A 13,983-nucleotide genomic window follows, 5' to 3' on the forward strand; every position below is an offset into this window, starting at 1 on the left:
TTTCTTTTAAACTAACACATGTAGGTAGCCAAACACTATCGTACTCTTATTTTGCCAACTCATACAATCAGCCAACAGAACTTATCTTTTTACATACAGCTGATGAACATTTATTGTATCACGGCCAGGTCAAATGTATCCAATGGGTTGTTTGGTCGTTTAAGCACTTTGACCAGTATGGGGTCATAATTAGCTTCATTCTATATATGTTCCTTTTTCTCAAACCTTTATTCGAATAAATTGAGACTAAATTTAGCTGACTGTCTGAAGTAGGGCTGCATGTGTTGAATGGTGTTTGGTTGGCTGTATGTGCTAAATTATTTGAGTGGTCGTGTAGATGGATGGACAATAAGCTTTTGAGCCCTGGAAGCCTTCACATTTTATCCCTGGATACATAGGGCTTGAGCTTATAGGATAATCCCAGGAAGTCCCCATTTGATTGGCCTATGTTAAGATTGAACTTCGATACTATTATTAACATTGTTGACACTATAGATTACTCTCCTTCTATTCCAAACTCTAAGACATTTTGCTTTTCTAGATGCATAGTGTTTGCTATGACCCTGTTTGGAACCTCTAGAGCTAATACTGCTAAAATTAGTTGTATAGGTTTCAAACACCCACAACTAATATCCCAATTATTTGTTAGCTAACTCACAGCTAACAATTAGTTCATTAACTGACTCAACTCAGCTAACAATTTGTTAGCTAGCTAACTAATATCTCTAGGGGTTCCAAACAGGAACCTATGTACTTAGGTGTACACTATGTCTGGATATATATAGTTAAGGCGATGTATCTAGAAAACCCAAAAACGTGTCATAATTTGAAATGGAAGGAGTACTTGGCAATTCATGTGGAGTTGTGGATGATACGATGGTGGGTGTGATCCCACTTTTCGTGCGTTTGATTTTTCTACATGATGAATATGCTCTACAAATGAAGTTTTCTAGTGCATGAGTTTTACCTAGTGTGCAAACCATGCTGTTAGATGCAAAACTATGCATCTGTTTTTGGACAATACGAAACAGAAGGAACCATTATATATTTTTTATGCTTCAATGCATATCCTCATGTGTTTTACTTCTGAGCAGCCGCAATCTGATGAGGTTGTTTCTTTTCTGTCAGACAGTAAAGAGTAAATGCTTGTATGGTAAAGCCTAGAACCACTCCTAAGGCTATTACCAACTGATCTCCTATCCCATCCCCTATCTCAAACTCCACTCTACAAACAGTGTCAAACAATATCATCTATAGTTCCACATCTAAATGTGATATCTTTGCTCTGTTTGGGAAAAGCCTTCTCCAGGCACATGGCAGGGGCTCAGAATAGTTGTGCTGTTGTATGAACTGCAGCAGGTAAAATGAATATGTCGTATGCCTGACATACCTGAAGATAGCTGACATGTATCAAACCTCACCAATCACCTTAACATTCTAGTTAGTTACTTCATCGAGTGAACTTATTATTGTTGTAAACTAATAGACACATTTCTGCAAAGCTAGCTTAACTCTTAAGTTACTCTTGTTATGATAATCTGTTAAGGTTCTAAAGCAGCCTCTTTTGGATCGACATTTGATTCTTGGGAACGTGGGAAGTTATTTCGATTCACATCCAATGGACATCAGCTGAGGTGGTGGTTTTCTGTAAAATATATACATTGGATTATTATGTGGGTGTTTTGTTTTGCAAGAAAAAACTACTACGCTTATGTGTTGGATGCGAATTGAATGTCTCTAAATGTCTGGGTGCACAGGTTGATGCACAAGATATGTTGTCTTATAAACCCCACCCCCAACTAACGTGTATAGATTGCATTATCGGGTGTCATTCATGTAAGACAGACATGCGACTGGTAACGGGCCGTCAATATTCTGTGACATTCTGGTAGAAGATGCAGATCTGATTTGGAAAGAAAGTGGGTCATGCTACGGGCGTGGTGAAGCAGCGGTGGTGGATTTGGCCTGGCACACACATCAGCAGGCAGCAGCACCGTAGCTGGGCAGGGCCAGCGACTTCGCGCGCACAATGTAAAACTTGGATGCAGACCCAGGTTTTATATACTCTAAAAATATTACAGTATTAGCAATATTATGGTTTAAGTTACAAAGTTTTTAGATGAGCTATCAAACACCTTTTGACTGAAAAACTACAGTATTCGTAAATACCGTGGTATTTTTTTGGAACTATGAAAAATAGAGCCCTCATGTGGGCTGAGAAGCTCAGAGAAGATTCTTTTGTTTTTGATGGTGCTACAAGAAATATAATTGACTGGGCACGAAGGGAAATGGAGGATGACGCCCAGGCTAACAACGAGGACATAGGAAGATGCATGTTTCTTGAGTTCTTAATGTTCATGACATATGAGGCTATGCTCAACAGCAGATCCTCAAAGGCTACACATATGCTTACAGAAAAAAGTTTTGATCCTGCTAGCAGCAGCATGATTAGAAAGGAGGTGAAAATGGGATTGGCTGTAATTGCTTGTTTATTGCTGAACCAGACCTTCCTGATGAATCCCAAATACCCCTCCTTTTGCCTAATTAACCCCTGTTACGAGCGCCTATAAATGTTCCCGACCGTAACAATAGCTCAAGGTTACACCTGGAAACTGGGGAGAAAAGGAAGATGTAATTCAGTCTGAGTTTTATAATATGTTATTTAGGTGATCATTAAGATAGATGGAAATCACAACTTGCTTGTCAGATCATTTCAAATTCAAATGTGCATTTTCAAATTCAAATGTGTGTATTCAATAACATCTATTCAATGCTCATCTGCTTTCTTTGTTGTATCAACCAAATGACCACTAAACAATAGGAAGCTAAAAAGGAGCCAAAATAGAGAAATAAAAGGCAAAAATACATCTTCACCTAAAAACCAAAATAATTAAGTGCATTACAAGTTGTTAATTGCCATTCATTCATCAATGTCAGTTACGGCGTAAGGACCTCCTTATAAACGATATTCTTTGTGTATGTTGCGCCATTTATCGCTGAGTTCCTTTCAACCCCCTTCTTCTTCTTCTTCTCATCGTGGACTGGAATGGCAAGTATCTTCACTTTTGATCGAGCGGTGGCCCTTGATAGAGCAACATAAAGTTGACCATGAGAGAACACTGGTTCCGGCAAGTACACACCAACATTAGGAATCGTCTGGCCCTGGGCCTTGTTAACTGTCATAGCAAAACTTAGTCTTATCGGAAACTGCTTCCTTTTAAACTGGAAAGGGAACATCTCATCATCAGAGGGGCACAGGGGTATACGAGGCAAGAAAATTCGCATTCCAGCATGTTGGCCAAGGACAATTTCAGCATCAATACTGTTTTTTTGGAAACCACGAACCACCAACCTCGTGCCATTGCAAAGTCCATTAGCAGGGTCTATATTCCTAAGCAACATGATTGGGCATCCAACTTTGAGCTTCAGAACGTGCGGGGGTAGTCCATTAGGAGTCAGCGTGTTTAGAAACTCCGATGGGTAATAGTTATTAGGATCATCCACCGCGGTGTCAAAACTATGGTACATCATCTGCTCCCCTTGGAAACGATCGATCATCCTCATATTTATCATATCCACCCAGTCATTCCGTGTAGACAATATTGCTCTTGAAGTGATGTAGCTTGTGTTAGACATGTTTGCATTTAGATTGGGGTAAATGTCATCTATCAGTCTATCAAGGTCGCAGTCATTACCAGTATATGGCACACATACCTCATCTGGAAGACGAACATCACCATCGTTGTTCGCTTCCTCAGTTCCACCACCGACGCGCAACAAATATTCTGCAAACCATGGGTCGCTCTGTGCCCTCATGTTTTGAACAAGCTTTAGGTGGCACATGGATTCCCAGAGGTAAGAACTCCGTAGAGAGGCAGCAACTATCTGAGCCCTTGACCCCTTGCGTACAACAGGGAGTACTTGTCTGAAATCACCCCCGAACACAACAGTCCTCCCACCAAAGGGCAGCCCAGGCCGTCCCATTATATCACGCATGCTATTGTCTAGCGCCTCAATTGCTTGTCTCTTAGTCATTGATGCCTCGTCCCAGATAATGAGCGATGCTTTTTGTAGCAACTTTGCTGTCCCGCTTTGTTTCGTGAAGCTACATACAGCACCATCATCAATAGTAAGTGGTATCTTGAAGCGTGAATGGGCAGTCCTCCCCCCAGGCAATATGGAAGCCGCAACACCAGATGTAGCTGTTGCAACTGCAATCTTGTCCTGACTGCGTAGTGCCGCAAGCAATGCCTTATACAGATAGGTCTTTCCAGTCCCACCAGGCCCATCCACAAAGAACACTCCACCGTTATTGGTGTCAACGACAGATAGGATCTTATCATAGGCAAACCTCTGCTCCTCATTTAGGGTTTCTTTCATAGCAACGTCTTCTGCTGTCGGCTCGATACTTTCCTCCTCGTAAATCTCTCTATCAGTACCATGTGAATCGTCATATTTGTCAATGATAGCAGGGAGAGGGAATGTCTTTATGTCTTTACCCATTGACTGCAAAATGTTTCTAATGTCAATCAAGACCATCTGTTGCACATGGGTTTTGCTTTGAGTACTACGGTGATAGTCCTCTGACATTGAGTCAAGGTGTCTCTGCCATAATTCTGCCACATCGTTCGGCTCGCAGTATACCAGTATTGTTGCAAACAACCTTCGTAGTGCTGACGGCATTTGGTAAATAGCGGCTTCGTTGAGACACTCATCTATTGTGTCGTCTGCTTCAAGCAGTCCCCTCCTTTGTGCTGCCTCACGAAAAGATGGTAGTGTCTCACCATCTACTGTCCTTAGATCCGCATAGGAGGTAGCACCCGTCACATGGTTTAAGAGAAGTCGAAGATAAAAGCGCTCCCCCTCAGCTGGATGAGCAGAGACTATTCTACCAACCTGTCCACCCGTGTTTCGTTTCCTCCTTTGCCACACTTTGCCTTGCTGCAAAGTGTACCACTCAGGAAAATCACGGTAAAGGATGCCCCGAGCCTCCTCGTGTAGCCTATTTGCCTCAAAATATGCCGTAAGCATTGACCTATCGGCACCTGGACGTTGGACAACATGATTTACTTTAGCACGCTCGTGAAATGACACCATATGCATGTTTTCAAGATGGAGCTGCAGTTGCATCACTGGAGGAGAGTTTTGACTTAGATCAAAGCTGAATATCCTCCAAAGGGCTTCTGGAGGGGTCACCCACCTAGCATCTCTATACTGCTTGATCTCATCAACGTCACCATCAGCCTTGTTTGCGTCTGTCACAGCCACAGACGCACGATCGTGGCCTTTGTATATGTATTTGAACAAGTATTTGACAGCCTTGATGCTCCCGCATGCCTCAACATTGATGTGACAGTTGAAGAGCCGGAGGAGGTAAGGGTTGTAAGGGACGACCCATCTGTTGTCCAATTCACAACCTCGAACCGTTTCCTTACGCCCATCATCACGACGCCTATAAATAGGATATGAATCCTTTCCTTGAGACGTTGCATTGCTAAAAGCTCTAGGATAATGGTTTTTGCATGAAGCACGACCCTTAGTGCATGGGCATTTAGGATTTAGCAACCCGCACGGTCCATGCATCATATGCTTGATAACCATCTTGTATAGTTCAGGGTACTTCTTCTTGTCAGGGATCTCAGCGGAGATAAGGTGATCATACTGATCAGGACAAGTTAGCTTGTACTTTCTCTGCATGATGAGTAGGAAATGGACATGAGGCAAACCTCGCTTCTGGAACTCCACGACATAGACATAAGCTCGGATTTTTCCAAGAATATGATGCTTAGTCAATCTCTTCTTCAATTCCTCTAGTTTTGCACGGAATATGCGAACAACAAGGTCCGGACGATCCTGTGGTGACTGCATAGGGAGAAGCTCTCTGGTTATTTCATCCCAATTGGGGTTGCACGTCATAGTGAGGAATATGTCTGGCTTCCCAAACTTCCGCACAAGGGCCATAGCATCCATATACCGACGTCTCATGTCACGAGGACCACCGATAAATGATGTAGACAGCACGGTTCGCTTTCCAATTTTGTCTGCTCTGTTCTCGCCTTCATGCAAGCTATCTACCAAACCCTTGTATAGATCTGCCCTTAATCTGTCTTGGTTTTTACGTATGAAATCCAAACGAGAGCTCTCAATCTTGATGTAGGTGTCAACCGCAAACTGTTGGAAAAGCCGCTTCCCATGAAGTATTGGATTGAATATACTTGGACGAATTTGGAATCTGTAGCAGTAATAGTCACGTACAGACACGCATAGATGGCTAGGTCGTTCTGCAACCGCAAGGTTTATTAATTAGTGTTGCTAAAAACATATTTAACAAAGGATTATATAAGAATCACAAAGAAATAACTAACCTGTATCATCATTGTTTGCATCACTTCTCCTATGTTGATCGCGGTACGCGTCTACTTCATCCATGGAAACATTGGACTTAGGAATATTGGCATGCCATCCAAGTTCACCTTTAGGGAAGAACAATGGATATGATAGTGCATCATAGCATCCATGATATGAACGGATGCCGTGGCTTGACCTATCCTTCCCATGCAGCATAACACTATTACTGAATTGACCTCGACGTTCACTCCCCTCAATCCAAACTGCAGCGACCTCCGAAGTGATGGGTACATTATATAACTTCTGGTTCAGCGTTTGGTCAAGGTTCAAGGCGATATGGTAGTCTTCAATGTTATCAACGTTCCCCATACTCCTAAGGTGCTCAGAGTATGGGTTTCCCTTAAGTATTTCAACCAACTGTTTAATAACTGCCTTGTCTTTCTCAAATTGCTCTTGACGACATTTACGATATCTATGCTCGAGGCTGGGATCATCATCGTAGAAGTAGAGTTCAAGGTGTTTATGTTCCGCCCCAACTTCCCTACCGAACGACCTTACGTTGTGGTACATCATGCCATGTGCACGGAACGTGTAGATACCACAATCCATGTTTGTAGTCATACTATCAAGGCAACAATACAGAGAAGTGAATGAGAAATGGCCGTTAAAAAATCGAATGTTATCACGGAAGTGCCTCGCATCAGCATCTGAACACTCCCACAGCCTCCTAAGTTGGGGTGGTGTCTCGAACGGGGCTAGATCAATCTGTCCATTACGACAACAAAATCCAGGTGGTTCATACTGAAACTTCTTCGCTTTGCAGTAACCGCAGTCAGCAACAGTGCTCAGCAAATGTGTTTCTTCAGGTATGTTACTATACACCTTGTCGTACAAGTCAGGTACGTCAGGGTTGACAGTAAAGGCATCTTGGGTTTCATCAATCTCGATATCCTCAATAGATTCACCATCTAAATTTGTTTTCGAGGAACAACGGGTAAGACGAATAACTTTAGAAACTTTCAAATCCTATATCCTATATATATATATACTATTACAAACATTATGTAAGTACCTTGCCCAGCGAATAGGTATCCATCTTCTTCGTCATCATCTTCAAAAAGTACATCCTCGTCATGATTCTCTACAAAGAGCACACCTTCATCGGCATCTATTGATTCACATGGTTTTAACCACTAAGAATAATTAGGGAACTAATTGTGGAAGGAGCTTGTAATTACCATTGGTGGTGACATTCGGGGTTATCTGTCGTTGCATCCCAACGTCTGCTCCTTCAGTCATTATGTCACTATGTGGAGCAGTGACTGGACATGGGCTTGTACTTTCTATTGACGGAAAGTTGTGTTAAATCAATTGGCCACTATAAGTTAAGTATCATATCAATTAAGGACAAATTAGTAATTACTGTTGTTTTCGATCTCTGAAGCAATCGCGTGATCAATTTCATTGTGCTCACCGCCTTCCATTCCGTGATCCCTAGTTGCAGTAGCAAAGTTTCTTCTAATGGCAGATTGAAATTTCTGGTTTTGACGAGATATCAGGCTCTGTCTTTCACCAGACGACACATGATGCTCATGCCGCTGTCTTCTAGGAGACTGTGTCATTTTGTCCATGTCAACATCCTTAGTCTGCAATGAAGCATAAACAAAAGGTGTTGCACTCAACTCAGAGATAACCATGTCCTTGGAGCTAGATAGAGACACAGTAGGAGGTTGAGAATCTGCTGAACTCCACACAAGCTCCGGCGTAAACTTCGGATTCTCAATTGCGATCGAGTCTTGAGCTAGCATTGCTTGTTGTCTTCTACTATAGTTTTCCCTTGCACTCTTTTGACATGGTGTAGTATTACGCAATGCCCTTTGTTCCCTTGTTAGAGTTGCAAATCGAATCTGTTCTCGAATTCTCTTACGTTCCCTTGCATCTAAAACTTCTGAACTTGGATTGGAATCATGTTGATGACCCGTCTGAGCTGATGCGCCTTAAAGTTGAAAGTAACAAAGCTCTTAGGTGTATATATTATAGGTTGAATGATGAGAGCTCAACTCACTATTGGGGCACATTTGTTATAATTTTCGTCTTTCAATAACATAACACAGCAACATAATAACCTAGAGTGTCAATGCTTTGATGATTATTATTCTCTTTGTGTGCAGGTATGCTGCAATCTACAAACTAACCCAAGAGCACATAAGAAAAGCATTACTTTAAAGATGAGTGACACACGAGCATAGTTAACATACCTTTTGAACGCTCATGGTGCACAACATTTTCATTTTTGCTTGACTGACGACGCCTCTTCAATTCATTTTTCTTTTCATCACTCATCGTGGCGTATCGTGCTCTTTCTCTTTCCCTCTTACGTTGTCTCGCATCATCACATCCACCTAACCAGTTATATCCTTTTCCATTATTAATCGTTGTTGGTAAATTAACATAACAAAGAAATGTAATTACCTAGAGTGATACCACACGGTATAGTACAATCAATGATGCTTCCGTCGCCTATAGCCACATCTGGACAATCATCTACACAAAGTAACCCGATAACACATAAGAAAAGCATTATTTTAAAGATGAGTGACGCACAAGCAGCCTTAATTTACCTTTTGAATACTCATGGTGAACAACGTTCTCTTTTTTGCGTGACTGACGACGGTTCTTCAATTCGTTTTTTTTTCAACACTCATCGCCGCATATCGTGCTCTTTCTCTTTCTCTCTTACATTGTCTCGCATCAGTTCGACCTCCTGAACCATCATATATTACCCATCAATAATCTCCATTGTCAATACATGGTAAACAAACATATTCACCTTGAGTGTTATCACACGATTTAGTTAAATCAATTATGCTTCCGTCGCTGACAGGTACCTCTGGACATTCATCTACAAAATATGAACATCGTTATTTTCCTTTTTAAAACCTTGGTGAGAGATCAAATATTGCATTTTATTAGTAGATATACCTTCAAGGGTGTTGCTAGACAATTCTCTTAATGGAGGTCGAACATCGTTATTGTTGAACGGATCCATCTACGTCTTTTAGTCTACCAACAGACCTGTGTAGAAAAATATTAGTCATATTCATACTTAGATTATTGCAATTCGGAACAGGAAACACATCTACTATATCTCTCCCAAGCCCACCTGCTACCCGTGAACAATGTGTAGTAGTAGACCTTTGCATGCAGTTGTATTGTGTTTGAATAGTAGACCTCCCTATCATGCCTAAATTAAGAGAGGTTACATTTGTCTGCTTACCTTCTTTCAGGTACCGCGAACATGTTGTATGAATCAATAGAGACACCAAGTTGAAACTTTTAAGGAAGGGTATCTTAACACATATATATGTGCCCATGGTAATCAGACAACATGGATATGTTTTTCTTGATATTGTGTTCATAAATGTGCCCATGGTCTAGGTAAAGTAAAACATTCTAGGGACAGTCAGGGCTGTGAGAAAACAGAATAAAATATATGTAGCTCACGTAATATCAATTTGTTGAAGTTATATTCCTTGGTACATAACTCGTTTATACTACTATTGTAAAAACTCAAGTTTAACCTACCAGTTGAGTAGTTGTCATTGTCAATAGTTGTCTTTTGTATAACACCTCATTTTTATAACTTCTGAATTTTATCCCTTGTGGTTACGATTTCATAGTTAACTTTGCAGAATTAATGCTTTGAAGGTGACAAGCAGTACACACAATAGTTCCACACGTCCCAGCTAACGTGAGGCATGTCATACCGTATTTGTTGATGCATGGATCTTACTATACTTTGCCAATTTACATTCACTTATGTATTGATTGTTTGCTAAGTGTGTGCACTTTTATGTAGACTGTGGACAATGATCTTGCACTGCAAATATACATAAAGGCTAGGGCACCCCTAAAGTTGTTGCTCCATTTGCTGAAAGGAGGGAGTTTGACAAGATACTGATATACTCAAAGCAGGTTCGTTATTTGGTGTTATTAACTCTGTTTTCAGTTGTTGTAACTCATTTGAGCTTCAAATTTTATTTCTACAACTTGGTTCCAGATGGAAGAGCAGATGGCGTGCTTTCTCTGCATGAGTCATCCACAAAGGATGTACAGCCAGCTCAGGAACATCTTTCATTGGAAGAAGTCTCCACTGAGAGTTCAATAAGGCCATTCTTTGTGGAATTTGATAATAACATTTTCTCGTCTACTCATCGTCGTCGCTCGAGTACTCGAGCTGAAAGGGGAAGACCAAGCTCCCTTTTTGAAGAAAGTCCTCGACAAATGTTTAAGTGTAACATTTTGGAATGAAATAGGTTTATTTCTGTAGGTTTTGGTTGCATTGGAGAGGATTGAACAGCAAGCAGAGCTAACCTACGATGTTAGTTCTTTTTTACCCTTTGCTCCACAAGCCCGTTATCATCTTTCTTTTGCCTGAAACCTTGAATAAACTTTTTTTGCAGCAATTGCTAATGCTGGAGGCTAATCTAGTTTTTGGCGCCTTTGCCTCCTATGATCGGCATAGAGACATGCGGATGGATATTGATGATATGTCCTATGAGGTACTATCTGTTATCGTGTCTCGTCCTGCCTGAATGGTGGAGGGGTTTTATTAGAGATGCTTTTCTTTCTGGAGGATTCTTCCTTATTCTGTGTTTGAAGCCCTTACTGTGATTCGAGCAGTAACTATGATCCTTTACGAAATACTCTTCGTTCATATTTATCCTCACGGAAGAGGTGCTTGTATCTTCTGAACAGGAATTATTGGCACTGGAGGAGAGAATAGGCTCTGTGAGCACAGCTCTTTCGGAGGAGCAGTTCACAAAATTGTAGATCAGCAGCACACTCAATGACATAATACATCCACAGATAACCCCTTCCAAAAAAATTCACATCGTACTCGCTGAATCAACTTCTTACACAGCTCTTCTGCAATCTGCTGATGTTCAGTTTGATGATATTGTTGTTGCATGTGGCAGGTATACTTCTTATGGGTAATTTTGTGTGTACAGTTCTTGTTGTGTCATGCCTAGATTCTGAAAGTTGCAAGACATCGCTCTATAGTCGGACAATATTTAACTTCATGCAGTGGTGGAACCATTGCTGGCCTTGCTTTAGGATCCAGATTGAGCAGCTTCAAAACAAAAGTATGATCTACCCTTTTCTGTTATATTATCTGACACTGAACTTTCCGAGTAATATCCTCTTACTGGATAGGTTCATGCACTCTCTGTTTGTGATGACCCTGAATACTTCTATGACTATGTCCAAGGCCTGATTGATGGACTTAATTCTGGTTTGGATTCACGTGATATAGTTAGAAGTCAACAAATCAACCGTTGATGACATGAAATGCAGCATCTGTCAGGTAAGCGGTAACCGTACCTAGCCACCTAGGGGATCTGCTATTTCTGTTATTCTGCTGGTATAAAACAAAATGCATATGAGGATTTGACATTGAGCACTTCTTTCCAATGTGGAACTGACCTGTTGTGTGGGACAGTCGGCGTTAAGTAGTCCAGGTTTTGCCTGTCATTCTCACAGAAGACAGGACTTTTTATGCTGCTATTACCCCACTTCCCAAATGTCTTATTAAAAAAGGCTGGGTTGTACTTGCGAGCCCTCCAGGTCAGTACCTTCGCATTGGTGCAGCTGATATCTCCGCTTCGTATTCCTGTTTAACTAACCTTACATTTTGTAATGCAACATTACTCAGAGTTGCCTGATATCAAGCGTGCCATTGTAAATACCCATGTCATTGAACCATAGGTTTGTCGACTTCAGTTATTTTCAGATATCTTTTTTTTATGTTTTGCCCATTAACAGACACTTGTTGAGTTCTTTGGCACATTGTCGAGAGTGGGCTTTGGAATGCATGAAAGACCTTCTACTGGTTAATCTGAAGGGAAATCTTCAGATTGTTGTGCAGGTATTCCTGTTCAGTTTCTTATGCCCCCTACCCCTCTGTACCAACCCATTGAAGTTTATTTTCTTCCTTCTTGGTTCTAAATTATTGTGAAAGCTTGGGGGACATATGCAGGCCGCGAAAGAACACTCTGAGCAGCTAGGGGTTGATGCTTGCATCAAATTATTTGAGCAATTCAAATCTTATGAGGGCCTTTACTTTTTCTTGGGATCCTATCTGAGCTCCAAGTGATTTCTCTTGCTGACAGTGGAATGCCTTTCTCAAATTTTGCATGTCTATCTCAAAATGCAACACACCTGACTTTTCTTTACATACAACAGCGAGGACCCAGATATCCATTTCAAGTATGGATTTGCTAGGAGTTTTTCCAACTGGCCTTGCAACGTCAACACCTGAGACAAATACATCTCAGTCCCAAGGGAGCAGTGACAGCAGTGGTAATAACAAGAGCAAGAGCCATTCAACAGAGCCAGTAAGTTGTCAATCTCACAGATAAAGCTGCTGCGGAATCGGTGGGAGCTGCAGCTACGCCATCATCGTGGTCGGCCAGGAGCCCCCACCACACGGATCAAGGTACACTCGTTGTGAAGGGATATGCTTGGATCAGAGTAGGGGTGAGTGAGGACTGTCCATTTATCACCTTCAATTGCTTTTATATTTTCTTTGGATTTTGACACTCCTTTCTTTTGCTTGCTTTTATGCAACCCTGTTGATGTGTACTACCACACTGATTTTTGTCTCTCTCAGCTAGGAGAACCAAGGTGATGAGAAGGCAGTCAACCTTTGTTTTTAACAATGCTTCTCATCCATGGAGCAAAAATAAAATACTTATTTGGATGGTAAAATTCCTTTTCTGTTTCTTGATCTTTCTGTGGAACAGATACTAACTATATCATCCTTTGTTATCTGATTAGTGTATCACCATGTAAAGACATAAAAATGCCTTATTTTTCTAGCTCATCCAGACATTTCGAATTCAACCTCAAGTTTACTGATGAAAGAACATCTAAGAGTGTCACCAACCATAAAGTCAAAAGATTCATGTATCTGAAGCCTCAAATAAGTAGTATACATCCATAATCACTTGGATTTAAAGTTTCTTTAATTGCATTGCAGCTTTGCTTTTTGCGTCAATTCAAGGGCTCCATAATAAGGTCAGACTATTTGGCACTGAGGTTGGGCTTTGTCACAGTGAGTACTCTAATTTTTTTTCTAATGTTTTAGCATCCTCGCCCCACCTCCTCCCCCTGCCAAGATGATTCTAATATGCCACTTTGTTCATGTGATTTTCTTGTTAGTATCACAAGCTACCACATTCATATGACTTCCATAAATACATGGTACAGAGCATGGAAGATGATTACAATGGGACTATTGGTATCAGGTAAAGCAGGATTTACTCTACAGAGTATCCACTTTTCATGTGATCAAATTAAGCATCAAGAAAACTACCTTTGATAGAGTAGATTTCTTGATTCGAATAATGAAGCATTCAAGTATACTGGTCTAGAAATAGTTTCCCATGAGATCCAGTATGGTGGCTGTGTTGAGGAAACTGGACCTGCGGGGGTAAGACCGCCCCCGCGGCATTGCATTTAAGAAGAAGGCCTATGATGGATTGTTCCAATACATATGTTGGTAGCTACATAGTGACCCAAACTTTAGGGACTTCTTTGCTCCTTCCGATTGATAATGCCAGTTAAAGCTAT

General features: G+C 41.1%; 2 long non-coding RNA genes across 2 annotated transcripts; one reads left to right on the top strand and one right to left on the bottom strand.

The window, feature by feature from the left end:
* Positions 1-8,627: 8,627 nt before the first annotated feature.
* On the bottom strand, positions 8,628-9,184 carry LOC118475783 (uncharacterized). Its single transcript, XR_004855103.1, has 3 exons — positions 8,970-9,184; positions 8,821-8,892; positions 8,628-8,750 (listed from the first exon to the last, which is right to left on the bottom strand). It is a non-coding gene; the product is annotated as an uncharacterized lncRNA (long non-coding RNA).
* Positions 9,185-13,007: 3,823 nt separating this feature from the next.
* Positions 13,008-13,658, top strand: LOC118475784 (uncharacterized). Its single transcript, XR_004855104.1, has 3 exons — positions 13,008-13,113; positions 13,391-13,465; positions 13,573-13,658. It is a non-coding gene; the product is annotated as an uncharacterized lncRNA (long non-coding RNA).
* Positions 13,659-13,983: the final 325 nt, after the last annotated feature.

Source organism: Zea mays, unplaced genomic scaffold (genome assembly GCF_902167145.1).
Source record: "Zea mays cultivar B73 unplaced genomic scaffold, Zm-B73-REFERENCE-NAM-5.0 scaffold_651, whole genome shotgun sequence".
Taxonomy (NCBI): Eukaryota; Viridiplantae; Streptophyta; class Magnoliopsida; order Poales; family Poaceae; genus Zea; species Zea mays.